Source organism: Pelobates fuscus, chromosome 1 (genome assembly GCF_036172605.1).
Source record: "Pelobates fuscus isolate aPelFus1 chromosome 1, aPelFus1.pri, whole genome shotgun sequence".
Taxonomy (NCBI): domain Eukaryota; kingdom Metazoa; phylum Chordata; class Amphibia; order Anura; family Pelobatidae; genus Pelobates; species Pelobates fuscus.
Window position 1 is genome coordinate 387,830,241 of NC_086317.1, and position 25,744 is coordinate 387,855,984.

Consider the following 25,744-nt stretch of genomic DNA (forward strand, 5'->3'; position numbering starts at 1 on the left):
CGGAGGACATAGGTCACCTTAAAGTTCCACCTGTGATGGTAAAGCTAATTCCAGGAGCAAAATTACCAAGAAAGTCTCAATATCCATTGAAACCAGCACAAGCTGCAGCCATCACAAAACAAGTCCAAGCACTACTTGAGAAAGGAGCTCTTGTCAAGTGCGAATCACCATGTAACGCCCCATTGTTTCCAGTGAAGAAAAAGACACCCAAGGGTGAACCCGAGAAGTACAGAATGGTCCAGGATCTTCGAGCAGTAAATGAGGCAACAGTTCTGGACACCCCAATTGTGCCAAATCCGCACACACTCCTCTCTGGCGTCCCACCATCTGCTAGATACTTCACGGTGATCGACCTGGCCAATGCATTCTTCAGTGTCCCCCTGGACCAGAGCTGCCAATACCTGTTTGCCTTGACACACATGAAAAACAACAATATACATGGACTGTTATGCCCCAGGGGGCACAGAATTCCCCAAGCCAGTTTGCAAAAGCAATGAGTTCCATCCTTGACCCCTGGCAGTCTGACCATCCGGAGGTTGTCCTACTTCAATATGTGGATGACCTACTCCTTTGTGGAGACGATGTCCCCACAACAGAAAAATGTTCTCTGGATCTCCTCCGTTATCTTGCAGATCAGGGATGTAAGGCATCTCTTGTCAAACTTCAATTTTGCCAGCCTACTGTAATTTTCTTAGGCCACTGCCTGTCACACGGCACCAGACATCTCACACGTGATCGTGTCAGAGCAGTGTTGGCCATTCCACCTCCAAAGACCACAAAATCCCTGCCTGCCTTTCTAGGCCTCATCTCATACTGCAGAGCCTGGATCCCTGAGGCCTCTCTGCTTATGCAACCCTTGTATGATGCTCTCAAATCAGACCCCTTCTGTCTGTCATCAGAAGCTTATGACAATTTCTATATTATTCAGCGTGCAATAGCCTCTGCCCCTGCTCTGGGCCTACCAAACTACGACAAGCCTTTCAAATTCTTTGTGTCTGAAAGAAAAGGCCATGCTACAGGTGTCCTCACTCAACCACATGGTCCTGGCGGCCGCCAGAGGCCTATTGGATTCTTCTCCTGTCAACTGGATATTGTTGCCAGAGGAACCCCCTCCTGCCTTCGTGCTGTCTTCGCGGCTCAAGAACTTATTGAATGTACTGGGGACCTGGTTCTTTGACACTCTCTCACTGTTTTGGCACCTCATGATATTTCTGCCATAATTAACCAGGTCCAAATCAAGCACGTTACAGCTGCCAGACACCTTCAACTCCAATGTCGTCTACTACTACCTGACAACATCACCCTTCAGAGATGCCAGGTTTTAAACCCGTCCACTCTTCTGCCACTCCCTGAGGGGGGTAGCTACTATGCACACACCCTTACAAAACTGCTCCCCAATTTGCCTCCCTGTGACGGGCCCGAATATGCCTTCTGCACCATGTGGTACAAACCAACCATCAACCCTGACCCTCATTATGAAGATTAACTTTTTCAATTGGTTGAGGTAACATTCACCTTACAAGATTTCTACTACGATACTGAAGGTAACAGCATGGCTTTGATCCAACTGCCACATGGACTTGAACATCTGTACCATCATTGGGACACAGCCATTCCACATGTCCCTGTAACCAAGTCAAAGACTAAGTCATGGGGTGATCTTGGGCCCATGGCAAAATTATGGGCCACCATGGATGCTTCACAACTTCAAGAAATAGGTGTTGCCAGGTATGCATCAACTGAACTTGAACATATAAGAGCATGGCCACGTTACCTTCTGGAAGAAGAATTTGAAGACCTGGTCATACATCACGACTATGATCCAGAAACCCCCCATGACTGCTTCGAACAGATGAAAATGGAAACAACACACCTACCAACCGTGCATGAGGATCCACTAACAGATCCTGACATCACCCTGTTTGTGGACGGCTCCAGGTATGCTGATGAAGAAGGAAAATATCATACAGGATATGCCGTCACCACAACAGATGAAATTATTGAATCATCATCTCTACCATCAACAAAGTCTGCACAAGAAGCTGAATTACAAGCTCTAACTTCAGCATGCAAGATCTCTGAAGGAAAACGCGCCAATATCTATACAGATTCAAGATATGCACTGGGCGTGGCTCATGACTTCGGACTAATTTGGAAAACAAGAGGATTTCTTACCACTGCCGGCACACCAGTTAAGCACAGTTTTGCAATCAAGGAGCTGATGGACGCCCTCCTACTTCCAGAAGAAGTGGCTGTTCTGAAGATAAAAGCACATGGGAAGTTGGACTCGGATGAAGCAAAGGGCAACCATCTAGCTGATCAAGCTGCAAAGCAAGCTGCAAGAGAACCACAGGAAGTGGAAAGAAGAGTGTCCGGAAATGAAGAAATCCCAATATTCACTCTGCAGACTCTTCCAACCGATCTAAAGATCTTACGAGAACAACAGGCTACAGTAGCCCCCGAAGAAATACAAAAATGGAAACAGAAAGGGGCTGTTCTAAAGGATGTAGTGTATTACAACAACCTCAGATACTGTCTCCCTAAGAGTTTATACCCAGCCGTTGTTCAATGGGCACATGGCCCTGCACACTTATCAAAAGATCTGATGAATGCCCTTGTACAGAAGTACTATGAAGCTCCTGGAATTACCACGCTAATCAATAATTACTGCAAGGCGTGTGTCATCTGTGCTAAATGTAATCCTGGGAAAACAGCTAAAGTCCCCTTGAAACACCTGGCTAAACCCATGTATCCATTCCAAAGAATCCAGATAGACCATATCCAGATACCAAAGAGTAACAATTATGAATATGCACTAGTAATAGTGGACATGTTCTCAGGCTGGCCGGAAGCCTACCCAGTGGTTAACATTACCGCCAAAACAACAGCACGACGTCTACTTACAGAAATTGTGTGTAGATTTGGATTGCCGGAAGTTATTGAAAGTGACCAAGGTCCGGCCTTCACAGCATCAGTTACCAAAGAAATTTGGACTGCTCTAGGAGTGACTCTTGCTTTTCATACCCCTTACCACCCACAGAGTAGTGGTAAGGTGGAGCGTATGAATGGTACCTTGAAAACTAGAATGCTAAAAATGTCACAAGAGACAAAAATGCCCTGGCCAGAAAGCTTGTCAGTAGCCCTGTTCAGTGTCAGACATACACCCAGAGGGAAGCCCTCATTGTCCCCTTATGAGATTCTATTTGGGACTGCACCCAGACTAGGTTGCTATTTTCCCCAACAACTGCAGCTTCAAACTGATGTTTTAGTAGATTATGTGACTGAACTTGCAGGTGCCTTAAACAAAATCCATGCCCAAGTTTTCTCTTCAATTCCAGATCCTGATTCTGACACAGGCAACCACAGTCTGCTTCCCGGTGATTGGGTCCTAGTCAAGAAATTTGTGCGAAAACACACTCTGGAACCAAGATTTGAGGGACCATTCCAGGTTCTCCTGATCACCACTACCTCTGTCAAGCTGGCTGGTAGGCCACATTGGATTCACGCCTCCCACTCCCAAAAAGACACCTGCTCCAGAGGAAACTGATTCTGTACAACCATGTACTTCTGGTACCTAATCCCCTTGATTGGCCTCCTTAAAGCCCAGCAAGTGGCCATTACTAAAGATGCTAGTGGGTACACCTTCTGGTATAATTCATCATGTACCCGCGTAGCCACCTTTACTTTTGATTACTGTGATATTGTAGATTGCCCATTCCCTAAATCACAGATCCAAGCCATCTATAAAGATATACCACAAGCAAAAGACCCCTATGTTTGTGTAGTTGATAAACAGTGGGGGCACAACTGTAACCATTGGGGGGCGGCGGGATGGAATGCCGGGCCTGCCTGGGGTTACAAACCAAAAAGTGCCTTATCAAAGATAGATGACCATGGTAGATCCCTCCTTCAAAGAATGACTTTAAGAAAGCCTGGAGGAGGTACACCTATGAAATTGATGTTAAATATTGAACATCCTGGCCCAGAGGATGCTGATCAATATGTAATGGGAATGTATTGGAGAAGAGATTCCTATAACAAATTAGGTCATTTTTATCTCAAAGACATGTGTCACTCTCCAGAGTGGCAAGGGGCTGAACATATGGTCCCAAATCCGCTAAAACCACACATCCAGTCCTTTAGGGACATGATGGCCATTGCTAACCCTACTTTTGAAGATACTATGGCCGCTGAAACAGGCTTTAATGATATAAATTTGTGGTTAGAGTGGATGAGATATAATGCTAATAAGCATAATAGAACTGCCTGTTATGTATGTGGAGGTGCTCGACCCCATCTTGGCACCGTCCCCTTAACTATCCCTTTGGAAATAGAAATTTGTTTTCTAAGTCTTTTTGCCTTTAATTATGGTTCCAACCAGTCCCTCTGCAAAGCATGGACAGCAGAGTACCCTCTCCTAGTAGGAAATGTCAAACCCCCAGACGGAGTTACAATTTACAAAGGTAATTATACTTGCTATACCAACTATGACGAAACTGGTAAATTTGTGGGTAACTTTTCAAAAGGTTATTGTGCCACCTACAGAACTGTCCCCAAACACCTGCTACAGCATCATACCAGGTCACTGGGGGATATTTACTGGATATGTGGGGATCTACTGATAAGATCTAGGCTGGAGATTGAATGGTGGGGTGAGTGTGCCCTAGCTAAAGTCATCATGCCCATACACATTATTTCCGACAACCATACTGACATACCCGGCCCACAACATGCACCAGCCAGAGCCAAACGAGAAACCCCAGTAAAAGGCAGTTTTGACCCACATGTTTACATATATGCCATTGGGGTGCCTAGGGGGGTTTTGAATCACTGTTCACTATAGTCACTGTGGGTTTTGAATCACTGTTCACTATAGTCACTGCCAATAAAAACCTTAACTGGATAAATTGTATCTATTATAACCAACAGCGCTTTGTTAATTATACCAGGGATGCCCTCCAGGGTTTAGCCGAACAACTACAAGCCACATCCCAGATGACCTTCCAGAACAGACTGGCCTTAGACATGATTCTAGCCGAAAAGGGGGGTGTATGTAAAATACTACCCGACACCATGACTTGTTGCACTTACATTCCAGAAAACACAGGCCCTAATGGTAAGGTCACCCTGGCCATAGAAAAATTGAATAAACTCTCAGAAGAGTTAAAAAGGAACTCTGGGGTGACGGATCCCTGGGAAAAATGGTTTGGTTGGATGGCTGGTTGGCAGAAAGCTTTAGTTCATATTGGTATGGCTCTACTAATATTTCTTTTTATTCTTGCTCTTCTCGTTTGTTGTGTCCTCCCGTGCCTCAGAAAGTTCTTACAGAAGACTGTAGACCAAACGACACCAACCTTTACTCATCTGGAAATTGGTGATCAAGATCTCACATCGCCCTGTATTCCGCTACAAACTCTCCCCTATGACGATGAAATGCAGAAAATCTAGGAAGGGACAGCTCAGGGACAGCTTCTGTCTATATGGGTTAGCCTACCGTGTGGAGAAGTGGTGGACAAGCCACCGCAGGATACCCATGGAGTGAAGTGTTCGAGAGCTGTACTGACGGATGAGCTGCAGCCTGTTAGGGTCAGACAAGGGATAGACTTGCACTTTGCATTAACACCAAGTTAGCAGTCATAGGGTTTATGTGTCTTTGGGCTAACAAGTCTTCTGATATTAACAAATAAAGTTTATCTTTTTAGTAATTAACATTTTATGGGGGGACTGTTGTAGAATTATTAGGCCCCTTTAAATCTTAGACCCCTTTAAATCTATATCCTTATATTTCTCTCTTAGGCCTCATAAGTTTAAGCTTTACAAGAATGCTTTGTTCATAGAAATAGTGTGTCAGCAGGAAATGCTAGGATCCTGTTGAGTGAAATATTGTAGCAGATAGTAAAATGTGTAAGTTACTAAAAAGGCCTTGAGAACTAACCTTGAGAGACTAACGTGCCAACTACTCAAAATGAATAGCTGCCAAAGCCCCCCTCCCATCGAGTGAACTCCTCGTGCTAGCAAGATGGCGCTGAAATCTGGAGGAGAAGATCATGACGACAGTTGTGAGGCTAGATATAACACCCAGCAGGGAGGGCTTTTAACTAACCACTTAACACCTAAACCAATTAATAATGTTTACTTGTTGATATCTTGATTTTCTTCAATGATGTAATAATGCCTTTATAAGGGTCTGCACACCCACTTTTTAACAGATGCCATTAAATTTTCTGAAGTTCTTTCATTTAACCTGAACCTCGTGTCAGTGTGAATTTACTTCTGCGTATACGAAATTTAATTATTTCTAATTTGGTCAGGAACAGATAGTCATTCAAACTTATTGGTTTGCTTAAAAGAATACTATATCAATGTCAGGGTACCTGTGGTCTCTACCTCCGAAAGAGGTAGAGACTTAGCTGTTCCTCCATCCAGACGGCCTGATGGCACCCTTCCCCACGGTCTATCCGGTCATGCAAGGCCGGCCGCGAGGGAGTGACTGCCTTTTACAGCATCTAGGCAGGAAGTTGTCATCAGGACACTCCTCCGGAACGACCTGTCACTCAATTGCTGCAGGACCAATCAGGAAGCCTCGGAGGCGTGGTTACTGCTCTGAACAGGGTATTTAACAGAGCTTCTTTCATTAGCTCATTGCCCTGTCGTGGTTCTAGCTTGTTCTAGTCACTCAGTGCTTGTGTATTCTATTATCCCTTTTGGTTTTGACCCGGCTTGTTTACCTTACTCTGCTTATCTCTGTTACCCTTGATTCGGCTTGTCTCTCGCTTACCTGTCTTCTGTTACCCTCGACCTCGGCTTGTCTTTGACCATTCTATACTGTACTACTTACGTTAGTCCGGCCATTCTAAGGTCCGGTATACGTATCTGGCTACTGTTTGTACTCTGCGTGTTGGATCCCTGTCCCGATCCTGACATTACGACAGGGCCAATGGATCCTGCAAGTACAAACAGTCAGCTGGCTTCTCCTGATCCTAGGTTTGAAGCCATGGATCACAGAATGGATCAGATGGCGCTTGCGCTACAGGCTCTATTATCTCGTGCCAATAACCCACCAGAGGAGATACGTAATACCCCTGTTTCTCCTGTCGGTTCAGGTCTAGAGGTAGCCACAGTGGGTGCTTCTTCTCGCATTACCCCCCCAGTACGCTATGGTGGGGCTCCTGAGAAGTGTCGTGGTTTCTTAAACCAAATTAGTATCCACTTTGAATTGCAACCTCGCTCTTATCCTACTGATAGGGCAAAGGTAGGATTTATTATCACCCTACTTATTGAGAAAGCTCTGAGATGGGCCAACCCATTATGGGAGAACGATAACCCATTAGTTTATAACTATAATGCCTTTGTAACTGCTTTTAGAAGAACATTTGACCCTCCAGGTAGAAAGGTTAATGCCGCCAGATTACTGTTGCGTCTGAAACAGGAGAACCAAACACTGGTGGATTATGCACTAGAGTTCAGGTCTCTGGCGTCGGAGGTCAAGTGGAATGAGCAGGCGTATATGGATGTATTTTTGAATGGCTTATCTGAAGTAATCCTTGATGAGGTTGCTACCAGAGAACTCCCTGAGAATTTAGAGGATTTAATTTCGTTCATCTCTCGTATAGATGAACGTTTAAGAGAGAGACAGAACACTCGAGAGAGGAACCGGAGACCTTCTTTTAGGTTAGCCCCCGCTTTTCCAAGTCCTGACTCCACGGTATCTTTGCTTCCTGAACCTATGCAGATAGGGTATACCCGCCTCTCTGAGGAGGAAAGACAGTACAGGAGAAGAGAGGGTTTGTGTATGTATTGTGGAGTTAAGGGTCATTTACTCTCGAACTGTTCTAACCGCCCGGGAAACGCTCGCACCTAAGTCTCTCTAGAGGACAGGCCTTGGGTGTTTCTATTTTGTCCTCTACTCCTAATTATAAAGATCACAGGCTTCTGCTACCAGTTTCCTTAACTTGCGGGAGGGAAGTAGTAAGGGCTATGGCTTTGATAGATTCCGGTGCTGCTGAGAATTTTATCGACCAAGCCTTTGCTAGTAAAAACAATTTCCCATCCCAGCTAAGGGAGACACCCTTGGCCGTTGAGGCCATAGATGGTAGACCACTACTAGATCCTGTTATCTTTCGTGAGACCATACCCATTGAGTTAGGTGTTGGTGTCCTACACGTGGAGAATTTATCTCTTCTGCTCATTTCGTCTCCTTCCGTTCCCATAGTTCTGGGGTACCCATGGTTGAAAGAACATATCCCTATTATCGATTGGGAGTTAGGGGAGATACTCTTGTGGGGCCAGGGCTGCCAGGATCGGTGTCTGTGCAAGGTTTCTCCATTAGCTAATATTAACATACAGGAGAATCCTACTCAGTCCACAGAGAGACAAATACCAGACCTTTACCTAGACTTAAGGGCAGTGTTTGACAAGAAGAATGCCGATTCTTTGCCGCCACACAGGTCATTTGACTGTAAAATTAAGCTTCTACCCGGGACTATGCCTCCGAGGGGCCATGTATATCCTTTGTCTGTTCAGGAAAACTCGGTTCTAGAGGAGTATATTCAGGAGAATTTAGAAAAGGGATTTATCAGGAGGTCTTCTTCTCCGGCCGGGGCGGGGTTCTTTTTCATTAAGAAGAAGGATGGCACGCTGAGACCTTGTATCGATTACCGAGGCTTGAATAAAATAACTGTCAGAAATGCCTATCCTATCCCACTGATTACCGAGTTATTTGATCGTCTTAAGGGCTCCAAAATCTTCACCAAGTTAGATCTCAGAGGGGCTTACAATTTGGTGAGAATCCAGCAAGGTCACGAGTGGATGACGGCATTCAATACCCGGTATGGCCATTACGAATACACTGTTATGCCATTTGGACTATGCAATGCTCCTGCAGTATTTCAAGATTTGATTAATGAGGTACTTAGGGAGTTTCAGCATGATTGTGTTATTGTTTACCTGGACGACATACTAATACACTCTAAGGAGATTGAGACTCACCATAGACAGGTCAGAAAGGTGTTACACAAACTTCTGCAACATGGTCTATACTGCAAATTGGAGAAGTGCAGTTTTGATCAGGCTCAGGTAGACTTTCTTGGGTACGTGATTTCTGGGGAAGGTTTTAAAATGGATCCTGGTAAACTCCAATCTATTTTAGACTGGCCTTTGCCCAAAGGACTCAAGGCTATCCAAAGGTTTATTGGGTTTTCCAACTACTATAGGCGCTTCATTAAGGGTTACTCCTCTATCATTGCGCCTATTACCAATATGACCAAACAAGGGGCTGATACTAAGTTCTGGTCTGAGGAAGCTCTTGGTGCTTTTAAGACTCTCAAGGAACTTTTTGCCTCAGCTCCCATTCTAGTTCATCCTGAGACGACTCTGCCTTTCCTGCTCGAGGTCGATGCTTCTGAGACAGGAGTTGGGGCTGTTCTGTCCCAAAGGTTAGGGGTGGATAAACCGTTACACCCTTGTGGTTTCTTCTCTAAAAAAATTTCTGGGCCTGAGAGCAGATATGACATCGGGGAGAGGGAATTGTTAGCGGTCATTAAAGCTTTAAAGGAGTGGAGACATTTACTGGAAGGGACACTACACCCTGTTACTATTCTAACGGATCATAAGAACTTGTCTTATATTGGGGAGGCGAAGCGCTTGTCCGCCAGGCAGGCTCGCTGGGCCTTGTTCCTCACTCACTTTAATTATGTACTTACGTATAGACCTGGTTCTAAGAACTCTAAAGCCGATGCATTGTCTCGTCAATATGAACCATCCACTATAACTGAACCACTTCTGTCCTCCATAGTTCCTAAGGGGAATATCATCGCGAACACGAATCTCAGGATTCACTCTCCATTGCTTTCTGAGATCATGAAGTTTCAGCATTTGGCACCCAAACAGACCCCTGGGGATCGACACTTCGTTCCTGCCGCTCTCCAACTGGAGGTGCTACGCTGTCTCCATAACAGTAAGGTGGCTGGGCATCCTGGCATCCGCAAGACTTATGCGCTGGTCTCTAAAGATTTTTGGTGGCCTGACTTACGCAAGGATATTAAAGAATTCATCGGGGCATGTGAAGTTTGTACCAAGACCAAGCTACCCCATTCGCTTCCATGCGGATTGCTACACCCTTTAGAGGTTCCTGAAAAGCCTTGGTCCTGCCTGGCAATGGACTTCATTGTTGATTTGCCTATCTCTAAAAAGCAGACTGTCATCCTCACTGTGGTAGACAGATTTACTAAAATGGCTCACTTCATTCCCTTACCTAAACTCCCATCTTCGCCCGAATTAGCGGAGATATTCGCCAGGGAGATTTTCCGTTTGCATGGGATACCTTCCCAGATTGTCTCTGACAGAGGCTCCCAATTTGTTTCCCGTTTTTGGAGATCATTCTGCTCCCAACTAGGCATCAAATTGAATTTCTCCTCTGCCTATCATCCTCAGTCCAATGGAGCTGCTGAACGCACTAACCAAAAAGTTGAACAATATTTACGTTGTTTCATTTCAGAACACCAGGACGATTGGGTCGGTTTGATTCCTTGGGCGGAGTTTGCACATAACAATCTCATTTGTGATTCTACGCATTCTAGCCCTTTTTTCTTGAATTATGGCTTTCATCCTTCCATCCTTCCTTCGGAGTCTTCTTCTCAAGGGATACCGTCGGTGGATGTTCATGTTGCCAATTTAAGAGAGTTGTGGGATCAAACTCGACAAATCCTTCTGCACAATTCTACGCTGGTTAAAAAACACGCTGACAAACGTAGAAGGGCAGCACCGGTGTTTGTTCCAGGCGATAGAGTATGGTTAAGTACTAGAAACATTCGGTTAAAAGTGCCGTCCATGAAGTTTGCTCCTCGATATATTGGACCTTACAGGGTACTGTCTCAAATTAACCCAGTTGCGTATCGTTTAGCGTTGCCTAATGCCTTACGCATTCCTAATTCATTTCATGTTTCCTTGCTAAAACCATTAATATGTAACAGGTTCTCCTCCACGATCGCCCCTCCCCGCTCAGTTCAGGTGGAGGGTCAGGAGGAGTATGAGGTCAATTCCATCGTTGATTCTCGAATCTCCCGGGGGAAACTGCAATATCTGGTCGATTGGAAGGGTTATGGTCCTGAGGAGAGAAGTTGGGTACCTCAGGAGGAGGTGCATGCTCCCCGTCTCCGCAGGGCGTTTCACTCTCGATTCCCTTCTCGCCCTGGTATATTCCGCCCGGTGGGCGTATCTGAGAGGGGGGGTACTGTCAGGGTACCTGTGGTCTCTACCTCCGAAAGAGGTAGAGACTTAGCTGTTCCTCCATCCAGACGGCCTGATGGCACCCTTCCCCACGGTCTATCCGGTCATGCAAGGCCGGCCGCGAGGGAGTGACTGCCTTTTACAGCATCTAGGCAGGAAGTTGTCATCAGGACACTCCTCCGGAACGACCTGTCACTCAATTGCTGCAGGACCAATCAGGAAGCCTCGGAGGCGTGGTTACTGCTCTGAACAGGGTATTTAACAGCTTCTTTCATTAGCTCATTGCCCTGTCGTGGTTCTAGCTTGTTCTAGTCACTCAGTGCTTGTGTATTCTATTATCCCTTTTGGTTTTGACCCGGCTTGTTTACCTTACTCTGCTTATCTCTGTTACCCTTGATTCGGCTTGTCTCTCGCTTACCTGTCTTCTGTTACCCTCGACCTCGGCTTGTCTTTGACCATTCTATACTGTACTACTTACGTTAGTCCGGCCATTCTAAGGTCCGGTATACGTATCTGGCTACTGTTTGTACTCTGCGTGTTGGATCCCTGTCCCGATCCTGACAATCAATACCAATAATATACTTACATACAGAAGTCAAATTTAGATATAAAATAGTCCAAGTTTAAGACATATAAATGAAAGTCCAACTTGTTTGAGGTACTTATGTATGGCTATGGCTAAGGTACTTAGACTAAGGTGTAACTGGCATTCAGTGGCATTGATCCCCAACTGGTAGGATATAGGTGGTAATTGATGATAAGTTGCTAGAAGTGAAGGTTTCTCGGCATAGAGAGAGAGGTAAAACAGAAATAGTGCTCTCTGTATGAAATTAATATAAGGGTTAGATATAAAAGGTATTGTACTCAAATTTAGGTGAGCAGGATGTACTGCTCACTATGATAGCATGGGTGGTATAATCCCCACCTAGGATTCTTTTGTGAGTGAATACTCTGATATTCTTGATGACCAGGTTAAAATAATAAAATAAAGTAAAAAATGAAAAATAATATAAAAAAATAATATCACAAAAGGTAAATGCATATGAGAAATTAAGGGGCCAATATTCCTTTAATAATATACATTAACCCCTTAAGGACCGGACAGTTTTTGCGATGTTGTACATTTGCGACCAGGCATCTTTTTGCCACTTTTGTGGTGTTTGTGTTTAGCTGTAATTTTCCGCTCTCTCATTTACTGTTCCCATACAAATTATATATTGTTTTTTTCAGGACAAAAGGGGCTTTCTTTACATACCATTATTTATATAATCTTATGTAATTTAGTTTAAAAAAAAAAGAAAAAATATGATGAAAAATTGAAAAAAATACATGTTTTTTTACTTTTATGTGAAAAATCTTTTACTCATCTACAAAAGCGAATGGAAAAAACTGCTAATTAGATTCAAAATGTTGTCCTGAGTTTAAAAATACCCAGTGTTTACATGCTTTTTGCAATTATTTTGCATGTTATAGGGCTATAAGTACAAGTAGGATATTGCGGTTTCAAAACATACATTTTTTAAATGTATCAATAGTGACATTGTAACACTATTATCTGTCATAAATCTCTGGATAACACTCCACATGTACATATTTTTTTAAAGTAGACAACCCAAGGTATTCAATATGGGGTATGTCCAGACTTTTTTAGTAGCCACTTAGTCGCAAACACTGGCCAAAGTTAGCGTTCATATTTGTTTGTGTGTGAAAAAAGTAAAAAACTAAATTGAACGCTAATTTTGGCCAGTGTTTGTGACTAAGTGGTTACTAAAAAAGACTGGACATACACCATTTGCAATACATTGGGTTGTCTACTTTTGCAAATGGTATGCCATCATGGGGGTAATTCTCATTCCTCAGCTACCATATGCTCTCAAAGGCAACGTAACCAACCTGGCCATTTTCAATGTAAAAATATTTGACCCATATATTTGACCCTGTAACTTTAAAAAAATGCTATAAAACCTGTACATGGGGGGTGCTGTTATACTCAGGAGACTTTGCTGAACACAAATATTAGTGTTTCAAAACTGGAAAATGTATCACAACAATTATATCATCAGTAAAAGTGCTGTTTGTGTGTGAAAAATTAATAAAAAAGTCACTTTCACTGACAATATCATCGCTGTGATATGATTTACTGTTTTGAATCACTAATATTTGTGTTCAGCGAAGTCTCCCGAGTAAAACAGTACCCCCCATGTACAGGTTTTAGGGTGTCGTAGAACGTTACAGGGTAAAATACAGTGCTAACAAATTAAATTCTCTGAACTTTCGACCTGGGTTGGCAGGCAGGTCCCTTAAATTGCAATCAATAAAATTACTTAATTATGTAAAAATATTACATAAATACACACGTAGAATTTAAATATATATGCATATTTATATATTTGAAGTCTACGTGAATATTTATATAATTATTTATGTAATTTTGTATATGGACATATGTATAGTTCGTATTCTTTTTATTTATTTATATATACATAGATATATATACAATTTCATTCTAAGTGTATTTTGATATAAATATATATATATATTAATATCAAAATACAGTTAGAATAAAATTTCATATAGATATATCATTTTTTTAATTTTTATGATTATTTTTACATTTTTTAATTTAATTTAAATTACTTATTTTTGAATTTTATAATAATATATATATACAATATATATAGTTATTACATATATTATATATATACATGTGTCATTTAATTATAAGTGTATTTTTATATTAATATATGTACATATTAATATAAAAATACACTTAGTATGACATTATATATATATGATATATAGACGTATATAATTATTATTTTTATTTATTAACTTTAACCTTTATTTTTTTTATGATTTTACACTAAGCAGGGAGACTGCCTGTCAGCACAGACAGTCCCCCTGCAGGCAGACACATGGACACCTATTGTGACCATGTGGTCGCCCTGTTGAGCGATCACATGGCCACAGGGGTCCTAATCTGCCATGGGGAGACTGTCTGGGCTGTAGGCAGTCTCCCCACACCGGGAGCACCGCCGATCGCCGCCGGGGGAACGACAGCGATCGGGTAAGTAACTAAGACCGTTAGGACGGTTCAGGACCGTCACCGGTCGGCAATGCAAAAATGCCGATGACGGTCCTGAACCGTCCTCGGTCATTAAGGGGTTAAAGAATATTAAAAACTACCAAAACGCATTTCGCCAACACAGGGCTTCATCAACTGTCAATTGTGGAATCAGCTAAATCAGGTGTAGTGTTTTCATCTTCAATGATCAATTTTGATAATTGTTAATTCCTCTTTTTTATTTTATTTTTATTTTGATTATTGCATCATCTAACCTCCATGTAAATCTACCCACTACTGGCGGTTTGCCTATTTCCACTATAATATAACTATGATCCAACCATGTATTATCTTTAATTTGGATATTATGAATATTGCAAATATCTTTTGCCTTAACCAAACACATATCAATTCTTGAATATGAGCTATGCACCTTGGACAGATGCGTATTGTAACGGACCACCTGGCACCCCGACTGGGTACCTCTGTCAACCGCCGCTTCCTAGTAATCTTTGAGTACCATAAGCACCACACTGAACACCATAACGACCGTAAACCCCACAAACCGCTACAGCTTGGTTGGGGTCTCGCTGTCCTCCACCCACCCTGGACCCAAGAGCAGGATCCCGCTTCCAGTGGGTTGACCTCTCCTAGTCCAGAAAGCAAAGCAGGCTGCTCTTACAATAGCAATCGTAAACCAAGGGAGTATAGTGATTATATCAATCCCCAGAGTGAATATGGCTCTCCAATCCCCTAAACATTAGCCTAGACTTCATGAAGGGTAAAACTAATTTGTTTAATGGCAGCCACAACTGCAAGGGACACTCCCCCCTGGACCTGAAAGTAGACTACAGTAAAAACATATACACAATTACATTGGCTCTCAGGTCCAGGACACTCCCATACAAAATAGGTAAATCCCTCCCCTATGCCTGGGAGATAATTGAGTCAAGCACTGTATTAAACTCAATTATCTCCAGGCACAAAAACCACACATTTTTACAAAACACACAAAATGCCCACAAAAGTTACATCCCCTGATAGCCCTGATCTGGGTGACCAACATATTCAAAAATCACCGAGATCAGTCTAGGGGTTCAGGAATTTTCTGGAAGTCTTAATTTGACCGACTGCCCACATGGTCCCATGCCCAAAACAGTTTCGAGAGAATCAGGGCTTGCGTTCAGTAGTTTAAAAATGAACAAACTACTGAACAGAGTCAATAGTCTTACCCTGGAGCTTGATCCCCTTGTTTGTGGGAAAGTTTCCACCGAACAGCGCCTTTCTAAGTGTTGTAGAACCGAACGCAGGCGATGCTGGAAGTCCAGTGTTGTTCGGGAGTTTCTGTGTCCGTTTTCAGTTCCATGAGATTCATGCCCAAACACCGCTGCCTGCTTTCATGCGAACAAGATGGCCTCCAGCTCATGGTCACCCATAGGAATTGCGGCCACCCAGACAAACACTTAGAACACTGCAGTGGAAATTGCTGCAAAGTAGCAATTAGGCTTAACAAGCTCCAGCATGGTCTTGTGCGGCTGTTCGGTTTCCGAACCAAATATAAAATCCCACAAACTAAGTCTGTTTACATAGTTTTTAAAGGGCCCATAGTCTTTTGGTAAGAGGTTGGCCAGCAAGCCCCTCCAAGCACACATGACGAGGCTCAGTTCGTCACACATATAATCTCTACCTTCTGGATGTATGGTTCGCCAAGCATCAAATAATATGAACCTTCTACAAATAATATTTAACTTCATTGATCGTTTGATAACATATTTCTCCATTGTTGGAAGTGTTTGGGACGTTTTAAAATCCCCGGCTATAATGAATGTACCTCTACTTATTTTTTGAACTCTTTCCATTATTTTTAAGAATAGGGCCATAGGATTTCTATTTGGCAGGTAAATATATAAGTATATACAATATTCTCGGTCTTACATATAACAATCAGATAACCTAGTTTCAATGTCGACGTCTTGATATATAATCTCAATCTCAATATTTCAATCAAAAAGAAAGAGAGAGGGAGTGGGAGAATCAGAATGAGTTTTGTAGGCTAAGAGGGTAGGGCATGAACCCAGGAGTAATTAACTTAAGAAGAAGGGGAAAGGAACAGAGTATCTTAGCCTATAAGTATATAGATAAAGCGTAACTTTTATTAAAGCAGTCTGTAAAATAGGTTATCAAATGGCCAGAAGGTGGCAATATAACGGCACTAGAACAAATGAAAAAATCCGTCTACATATTGCTAAGTGAAAAAAATCACACAATATATACATATATACAGTGAGCAATATTATAAGCCAGAAGAAATACAAATACAAATAGTAGTAGCACTAGAGCTGAGTTGCAACAATGTAAGGTGTAACGGCTACCCAGGTATAGAGAGGGTATCTGCCGTTGGAGACGTCCTTTTCCCTGCAAGCTGCTGTGGAGAAGTAAAGCTGGTATAATCCCATCCACGATATCCAGAGAGAATCAGGTTTAGCTGTAAACAGGAGCAGAGTAATCTTCCCAAATAATCCCCTTCCAAGAACGAGACGAGGCTACGTTTTGAAGGGTCAAGATGAACTGAGGACTGGAACACCCAGCCTGCTTTTTATTAGGAACAGATACACACAGGACACTCCCAGGGGGAGGATGAAAACAACCAATCATACGTATGGTAACACCCCCACGTCTCCTCCCCTCAGATAACCACATAACATAATTAAAATGTCCACATTTTTATACAAGTTTTGGATGTACCCCAAAACCAGGGGCTAAATCCGGTAGCGCTGGATAGCTCTCCTTCAGGGGAACAACATGTCCAAAAATCAGCCCATTCGGATGTATAGTTCGGGAGATACAGAGTTCCAAAGTTTTGACCGACCGCACAGACCAACTAGCCGAAATTAGTTCCATGAGTTTTGGCCTTGCGGCCTTGCGCACAGTAAAAAGACCCGAAAATCTGGTCATCCATGCGAATCTCGGTGGTCGCTGAAATCCCCATAGATGGTTAAGCATAACTACCGAATGGTGGGACGTTCGGTAGTTTCAGTACGAATTTATGGAGGTCTGGAGGACTCAGTGGTGTTCGCCTGTTTGTGTATCCGTTTTCAGTTCCATGTGGTTACAGGCAAATACCGCTGTTCGTGCACAAGATGGCCGCGAACACGTGTCAAAGTCCCGAAATGGCGGCCACCTATACTTTACACACGGAATTCGTACTGAATCATGCGAACGGTTTATTCTGTCGAATCCTCTTATATTTTACACTGTGGATTCACTTAAATCATACGAACAGGAGACAATGAAACGAATAGAGGTTTGAGCTGTAATTCCCTTGCTTGCTTCACAGCTACCAGGGACTTGTAAGGATCCGTTACATAAGGAAAGGGTGTCACTATAAAAATAAGTTATACCGTATTATCCCAGTTGTGATGAGTGCCGGGGGAAGCCCTCAGCTAAACAGTGCTCAAGCTTTATGAATGGCTACTCGAGATATGTACAATAGAGTCCTAAAAAAGTACTGATAGGTATAAATAGACAAGAGAAATGCATCTGTGTTTACCTAAGGTAAACAGGTAAACAGAGGTAAACAGAATCTAGCTGTCACTATTAGGCAGTATAGATATAAAGCTTTATATAAAGCTTGATATCATTTAGTAGTCGGAATATGTATAATAGTATAGAAAAAAAAACATATTTATTCCAGTATAACTAACCATTTTCCCCTATAAAAGAAAAACTTATATTTACTCTTAACATTATTTTCTCTCCTCTCTCTCCTTCACTCATCTTCTTCCTTTCTTCATTTGTTGAGGTTGCAGAGTCTAAGTATAATTATTGGTATTTAACCATTCTTCTGCTTGTTCGGTTGATTCAAAGGAATTCAAGGGACCATCGTGGATGATTATCTTCTAAAATGGGAAACCACATTTAAATTTCAAATAGTGTTTTTTTAGAATCGAAATAATTGGTGCAAAGGTTCTTTTTCTAGTACTAAATAGAACATCTGGAAGAGCAATTATCGTTGAATATCGTCCTTCTTTAATGATTTTATCTCTGTTAGCCTTGCGTATACTTCATAAGAATAAAAACTTGCAATAACGCCTTTGGGCTGTTCCGTTGCAATACTTTGTGGTTTGTGAATTCTGTGGCATCTTTCTATTAATTCTTCTTTATCATTAAAATGTATGCCCAATGCTGTAACATATTCTTTCATAATCCATCTTAAATCTTCTTGTTTAAATTTTTTTCACGTTTACGAAATCTTAAATTTCTCCTTCTGGAGCGATCTTCTAAGTCATTTATTTTGGAGTCCATATAGGATAGCTTTTTTGTCAACTTTAAATTTTCTTCTTTTATGGATTTTAATTGAAATTCCAGATCTCTATGTTGTTCTTCCATATGCTGAATTTTGTTTGATAATTGATTGCTTTCACTTTTAATTTCTTGTTTAATTTCTGCTGTATTAGTAGAGATTTATTTTTTGTTCTCCAGTAATATATCTTGTTTAGTAGATCGACCATTACTTCTTTTTCTTTTCTCATTTCTATTTCTGCAACATCTTCGAAAGATATTCTCTAGTAGATACATTTGCTTTTTCTTGTTTTTGTTCTTTTTTGTCTTTTTTTGCAGTTGTTTTAAATTCTTGTTTTGTTTTTTTTTAGTAGCCATTTGTTAATTGGTTCTGGTTTTTCTCTTCTTCCCGCTTTTTTCTTCTCTTCTCTCTTTCTTGCCTTTCTTTCCATTTTCCTTACATCTTCTCCTTTCTGTTTTTTCCCCTTTTTTCCCCCTTTTCGTTTTCCTTTTTATATCAATGTTACTTCAACTTTAACCTTTAACCCGTAAGCCTTGTGACGATTTTTCCAGGTATCTATATAGTCTGTTTTCTTTTTCTTTGCCTTTGCTTCTTATATTTGTTATTTCGAACTGTACACCTTAATGATAAGGGTACCAGAGACTTTAAACTCTGGCAGAGTTTCTCCCAGAGGAAATCGCAAACTTACAATTCCGCGGATCAGTCACCTCCTCCTGTTTGTTTAATTTTCTGACCTCGCGTCTTTGCATCCTCGCGTCGCCTTGTTATTAGAAGTATTTATTTCACAGCGTATTGGCTTCGCCGTGAGGCACACTCCTCTTTCCTTCTGTTACCGCAAGGTTCAAACTCCTCCACCCGCTATTACTTCGCTGCTGACTTCATTTCCTCTTAACTCTGTGAGTTTAGTCTATTTGCCGGTCTGATAATCAGTTTTGTAATCCTGATCTCTGCACATCAAACGCCATGATCAACCACACAACTCCCTTCGTCCCAGCCCTCCTTACGGCACGTGCGCTGTCACATCATCACGTACAGAGGAAGAGGTTCTATTTCAACTGTCAAAAGTAAAGACAAATAAGTCAATGGGGCCTGATAGAATACACCCTAAGTTATTAAAAGAGCTTAGTGGTGTACTAGCAAAACCATTAACGGATTTATTTAACCAATCACTGTCGCCAGGAGTAGTCCCAGAAGGTAGAAACAGTTAAATACATAAAGGGGACCAACAAAGTAAAGGAAATATCTGAGCATCTAGAAAATTATGAAAGAGCAATGAATTCATTGGACATGTATGATGACTTCCATAAGAAATTGTACATTACATGGACATTTGATTCAATGTGTAGTATTTACCTATAAGGTCTCTAAAGCATGCAATTAATGTCTTGGTCAAAAATTAAATTTAAGATAATTATGGAGTTTGGAAAATTTTAAACAATTACTTTTGCTAAAAAAAATCTTTATAACCTACAGTGTAAAGATAACCAGAGTCCAGGGGAGGGCTGGCAGCCTTAGGCCTGGGGGGCAAATCCAGTCAAGTGGCCCATTGCACCAAGAGGAGAGTAAAAACACATTTCCCATGTGATTTAAAGGGGGGGGCAGTCACCTAAACAGACACACTCACTGACAGGTACACACACACTTGCTGATTTGACACACACTGACAAACACACACTCACTGACAGGCATACGCACACACTCTCTGCAGACACACCGTTACAGGCATACTGACACACACACATACACACACACACACACACAGACATACTGACACACACACACAGACATACTCAGGGCTGGTGCAAGGATTTTTGGCTACACAGGCAAAGATAAATTTTGCCGCCCTTCCCCCCGTTAACAAAAATAAATGCGTCTTTACCTGTGTCTTGTAACCCCACCTTTTGATTTTCTTACCCTCTTTAGTGTAGTTTATCCCTATTTTAGTATGTCTTACACCATCTTGTGTCTCTTTTAACCCCCCTGGTGTATCTCTTTCTTTCCCCAGCCCCTTTGTTGTACCAGTACAACACCAATACAAACTGGCCTTCACATTTGGAAAACAGCAGTGTACCTGGACATGTATGTCTTTCGGTTACATAAACTCTGGTCATGAATTTGCAGGGTTCATGCATAAAGCAATGCCTGATGCATTCGAGAGAGGAACTTTATCATATGTAGACGATGTCTTGCTAAGCATATCATAGAAATTAGACATGTTCTCACTCAGTTAAGGCAGGCAGGGATTAAATTGTCTTAACAGAAGGCACAATGGTGTCATACCAGAGTCAATTTCCTTGGACATGATGTAACTTCTAAAGGATTAAATCTGCATTAGAAGAATGTTGAAGCCGTACTGAAAGCTTAAACACCAACTAATACCAAGGAATTAAGCTCATTCCTTGGCATGACTAACTATTCCCGTAAATTCATAGATAACTATGCAGAAATAACAAAATCACTTTCACACCTGCTTAAAAAGGAAACAACTTGGGGGAGCCTCAGTACCAAGCAGTAAGTGAACTGAGGAGGAAGCTCACTCAGGCACCCTGTTTAACATACCCAGATGGGGGTAAACCCTTCTTTCTGGAGACAGTATGTACTAATTTGAGCATAAGTGCTGTTCTGTATCAGAAGCAGGACAGTCTAAACAAAGTTATTGCATATGCTAGAAAAACTTTGGTAACTGTTAAAATCAACACGTGTGAGAAAGCATTATTGTCGACTGTTTGGGCAATACAAAATTTTTGTAGCTACATCCAAGGTGAGAAAATTATTGTTAAAACTGCTCAACAACCTGTACAATATTTGCAGAGTGAAAGAATCAATGACGGTAATCTCTCTAACAGTCAGATTACTGCATGTACTCCATCCTTACAGGGATTGCCGCTAGAAGTACGTTATAAATACACTGAACAAAATTTTAAATGCAACACTTTTTTTTGCCCCCATTTTTCATGTGCTCAACTTAAACATCTAAGACTTTTTCTAGGTACACAAAAGGCCCATTTCTCTCAAATATTGTTCACAAATCTGTCTAAATCTGTGTTAGTGAGCACTTCTCGTTTGCTGAGATAATCCATCCACCTCACAGGTGTGGCATATCAAGATGCTGACTAGACAGCATGATATTGCGAAGGTGTGCCTGAGGCTGGCCACAATAAAAGGACACTCTAAAATGTGCAGTTTTATCACACAGCACAATGCCACAGATGTCGCAAGTTTTGAGTGAGCCCAGTTGCCCAAGGTTTAGCAGACTTACTTGACTGTACTGCTCCATCTCTAGATTTTAATGGCACGGGAAATAATTTCCTAGAACAGCAATTGCTATCCCCTTATAAAGTTTATGACAAAGAATACTGTCGACCACTACCCTGGGTATACATTGATGGTTGTTCATATCACCACACCGTTGCTAATGAACGGAAATTAGTTGCAGGTATCGGAATCGCCTGGATAGGTGATTACACTAATGTATCTATAGGATACAATATTGGTCCCAAAAGCAGTCAGCCGAACTCTGTGCCGTATATAAGACCATACAAATGGCAATCAAATATGATATCAAAAAATGTGTTATCATAACTAATTCCAATTATGATCACAGTTTGTCAAATATCTGCCTACCTAAAACGTAGCCAAATGCTGAAAAGCAATAATAAAACTGTCAAACATGAATAATTAAACTTGCTCAAACTCTCATCACTCCTGGGCGCCAGCAATGACCATAGTACACATCAATCCCAATACAAAGAAAGAAGTCAAGGTGAACCTCTCAGGTGGGTCCTACACTAACCTTTCACCTTGCCTTTTCATTGAGCTTCTGGCAAAGAAATATCTAATGAGACAGAAAGGGGTATTTTTTTTTACGTGGCAGGTGGGCTAAAGTCTCTCATAGCCATAGGAGAAACTAAATAACCTCTATTTGTTTAAATATGCATAGGGATTTGGGAAGAGTGCAAGTAACTTCTTTCTTTGTATTGGGATTGATGTGTACTATGGTCATTGCTGGCGCCCAGGAGTGATGAGAGTTTGAGCGAGTTTAATTTTCCTAGATACAACATTTGGAGAGTTTTTCTAACAGTATTTATTGAATCATTTGTAAAGCATATTAAATTGAGGCTATAGTGTAGGGATATCTAATTATCTAGTGATGTCATGCTGCATTTGTGATGTCGCCAACCTTGCATACATATTCACAGCTCAAACCAAATGCCTTTACTAGTGTATTTGGAGGCTTTGAAAAAGGTTCTCTACTCACTGGTGCAGAATTTAATTCGAATAACTTGAATATTTTCATTTTCCTGTTTTGTATTGAAATTCCTGAAAGTAAGTAAACTTATTTTATTTATGAACTCAAACTTGATGATTGATATTTAAAAATGTAATGTAATTATTAAAGTGGATTGGGTGTCAGGAAAATAAATTATTCTTAAAAAGTAATGAGCAGAAGTAGTATATATATATATATATATACATATATATATATATATATATATATATATATATATATGTATATATGGAAGATATCACATGTATCTTCCATATATATATATGACTATATAGTAGTCAAGACTATAAAAGTTGGCAATGACCAGTACGGTGTTTTTGATCATATTTAATATTTTTGATAAGCTTTCCAAATGGTTTAATATTTTTACCATGATTATTTTAACATAAATATTTTTTAACTAAAGAAAAAGGAAAAAGTACAAGTGTAGCCACCCTGCTTTATGATTTTACAAACATTTAGATAGGTAGCCACCTAGACAGTTCGGCTACTGTTTTCTCTGTAGAGGGGAATGAGTTTTTGCTGCCACGGCACGGTGGCACAGGGTGATGGGACAACGTCACTATCAGAGCTGAAAATCAGAGATTAATTGAGCCCAGGTTTAAATAATGTAGTTAATTAGATTAAACGTTGCGTAATAGGGTGTTTTTATGATGGATGGCAGAGTCCTTGATTTAATACGGTTTCCAAAATATTCAGTACTGTTGTAAAAATGTTCCTGGTCATGTCTAACGGACATTTAGACAGATTCACAGCAACGTGAGGGTATAAGTTTCAACATTTTGAAGTCTCTTTTCTCTTATAGAGAAATGTGAAACACACGCAGAGTTACTTACTAAAGTGAGAATCCAAAGTGAATTTCAAGTGTACGGCCAAACTAACTGACATGGAAACTATTCTCTAAGTCAGCTATGCTTCTACTTCGGCTACTTTGGAATTAAACTTGATATTCACTTTGATTTCTCATTTCAGTGAAAAACACTGTCTGGGTTTTCTTCTTAATACAAATATTGTCTTGTATTACTATTGGAATATCCTGATAATGTATTTCGATTTCATTTGTAGAGAAAATATCTTGAATATCAGGACAAAATTATGGATCCAAGAGGAACGCCAAGTGAAGAATCAATTAGGAATGCACAGGTAACAGTCTAATAATATGGACAGTATAAACATTTACCCTTTGATTTACACAGCGGCATTAACAGCAATGCCGAGTTTTACCTTTTCTTTCTACAGGCAGTTCATCCTCTTTATTAACTTGATATATTTAATACTAAATATTTTTATCTTCAAATGAAGAAGTTAGAGAAGGAAAGGATTCAAATGAAACACATCTGAATGATGCTTGGAGTGTTTGTTTCATGGAGTTACCGTTATTTATTAATTGGAATTAGAAAACGCTGTAATCATAGTGTAGATCTTTTATATTAGCGTCCCTGACTTCTTTGGAAAGTGAATGTTGGGTTTGGAGGTTAGAAGTTTCAACTTTCTAAAATCTCTTCTCTCATATATATATAAATGTGAAGCACCCTTAAGGGTTATTTATTATAGTGAGAAATCCAAGTGAATTTCAAGTGTAAGATCAAACTAACTGACATGGAAACAATTCTCTAAGTCAGCTATGCTTCTACTTTGGCTACTTTGGACATAAACTTGATATTCACTTTGATTTCTCATTTCAGTTAAAAACCCTGTCTGTGGTTTCTACTTAATACAAATATTGTCTTGTATTACTATTGACATATCCTGAAAATGTATTTCAATTCCATGTGTAGGCAGCCGATTTTGGAATTCAAAACAAAATGATGAATCCGAAACAAAGGCTGCACGAAGAATTAATTGAGGCAGTAAAGGTAATAGTCTAATAATATGGAAAGTATAAACATTTACCCTTTAATTTATGAAGCGGCATTAACAGGCATGCTGAGTTTTAAGTTTCCTTACTACATGCAGTTTTTGTAGTAAGGTTTCTTCATCATGTTTATTAAATTGATATATTTAGTACTAAATGTTTTATTTTTGAAATGAAGAATTTAGAGAAGGAAAGTATTCAAATGAAACAAATCTCAACAGAGATACAGATAGAACAAATAATCTGTGTAGGCCATACAATTGTAACATAAATAACATTGTATACTCATGCCCTTCAAGTCTTTATTAATAAATTATTCCTGAAAAGGAATTATTGCTCTTGACAGAATTACCACCTGTAGGCACAGAATTCTCAAGCAACCCCCAACCCTTCCTCATTCCAAAAAAAAAAAAAAACTGGACTTGTTAAATATAGCACAAATTGTTTATATGTACACACACACACACACACATTCTGGTTTTGTATATCTGTCATGCATTTATGAATTGGCCATTCTGGCTCAAGTCCTCTCTTCTCTCCTTCCTGAAATTTACTGTGCTTTTTAGTGGGGGCGGGACCATGCACAGATCGTTGTGTCCAGTCTAGGAGGGCAGAATCAAAAGGATAACGTAGACAATGTCACTATCAGAGCTGAAAACCAGAGATTAATTGAGCCCTGGCTTAAATAATGTAGTTAATTAGATTAAACGGTGCGTAATAGAGTGCTTTGTCATGATAGATGGCAGAGTCCTTGATATAATAAGGTTTCCAAAATATTGAGTACTGTTATAAAAACGTTCCTGGTCATGTCTAACGGACATTTAGACAGATTCACAGCAACGTGAGGGTAAATGTTTCAACATTTTGAAGTCTCTTTTCTCTTATAGAGAAATATGAAACACACACAGAGTTACTTACTAAAGTGAGAATTCAAAGTGAATTTCAAGTGTACGGCCAAACTAACTGACATGGAAACTATTCTCTAAGTCAGCAATGCTTCTACTTCGG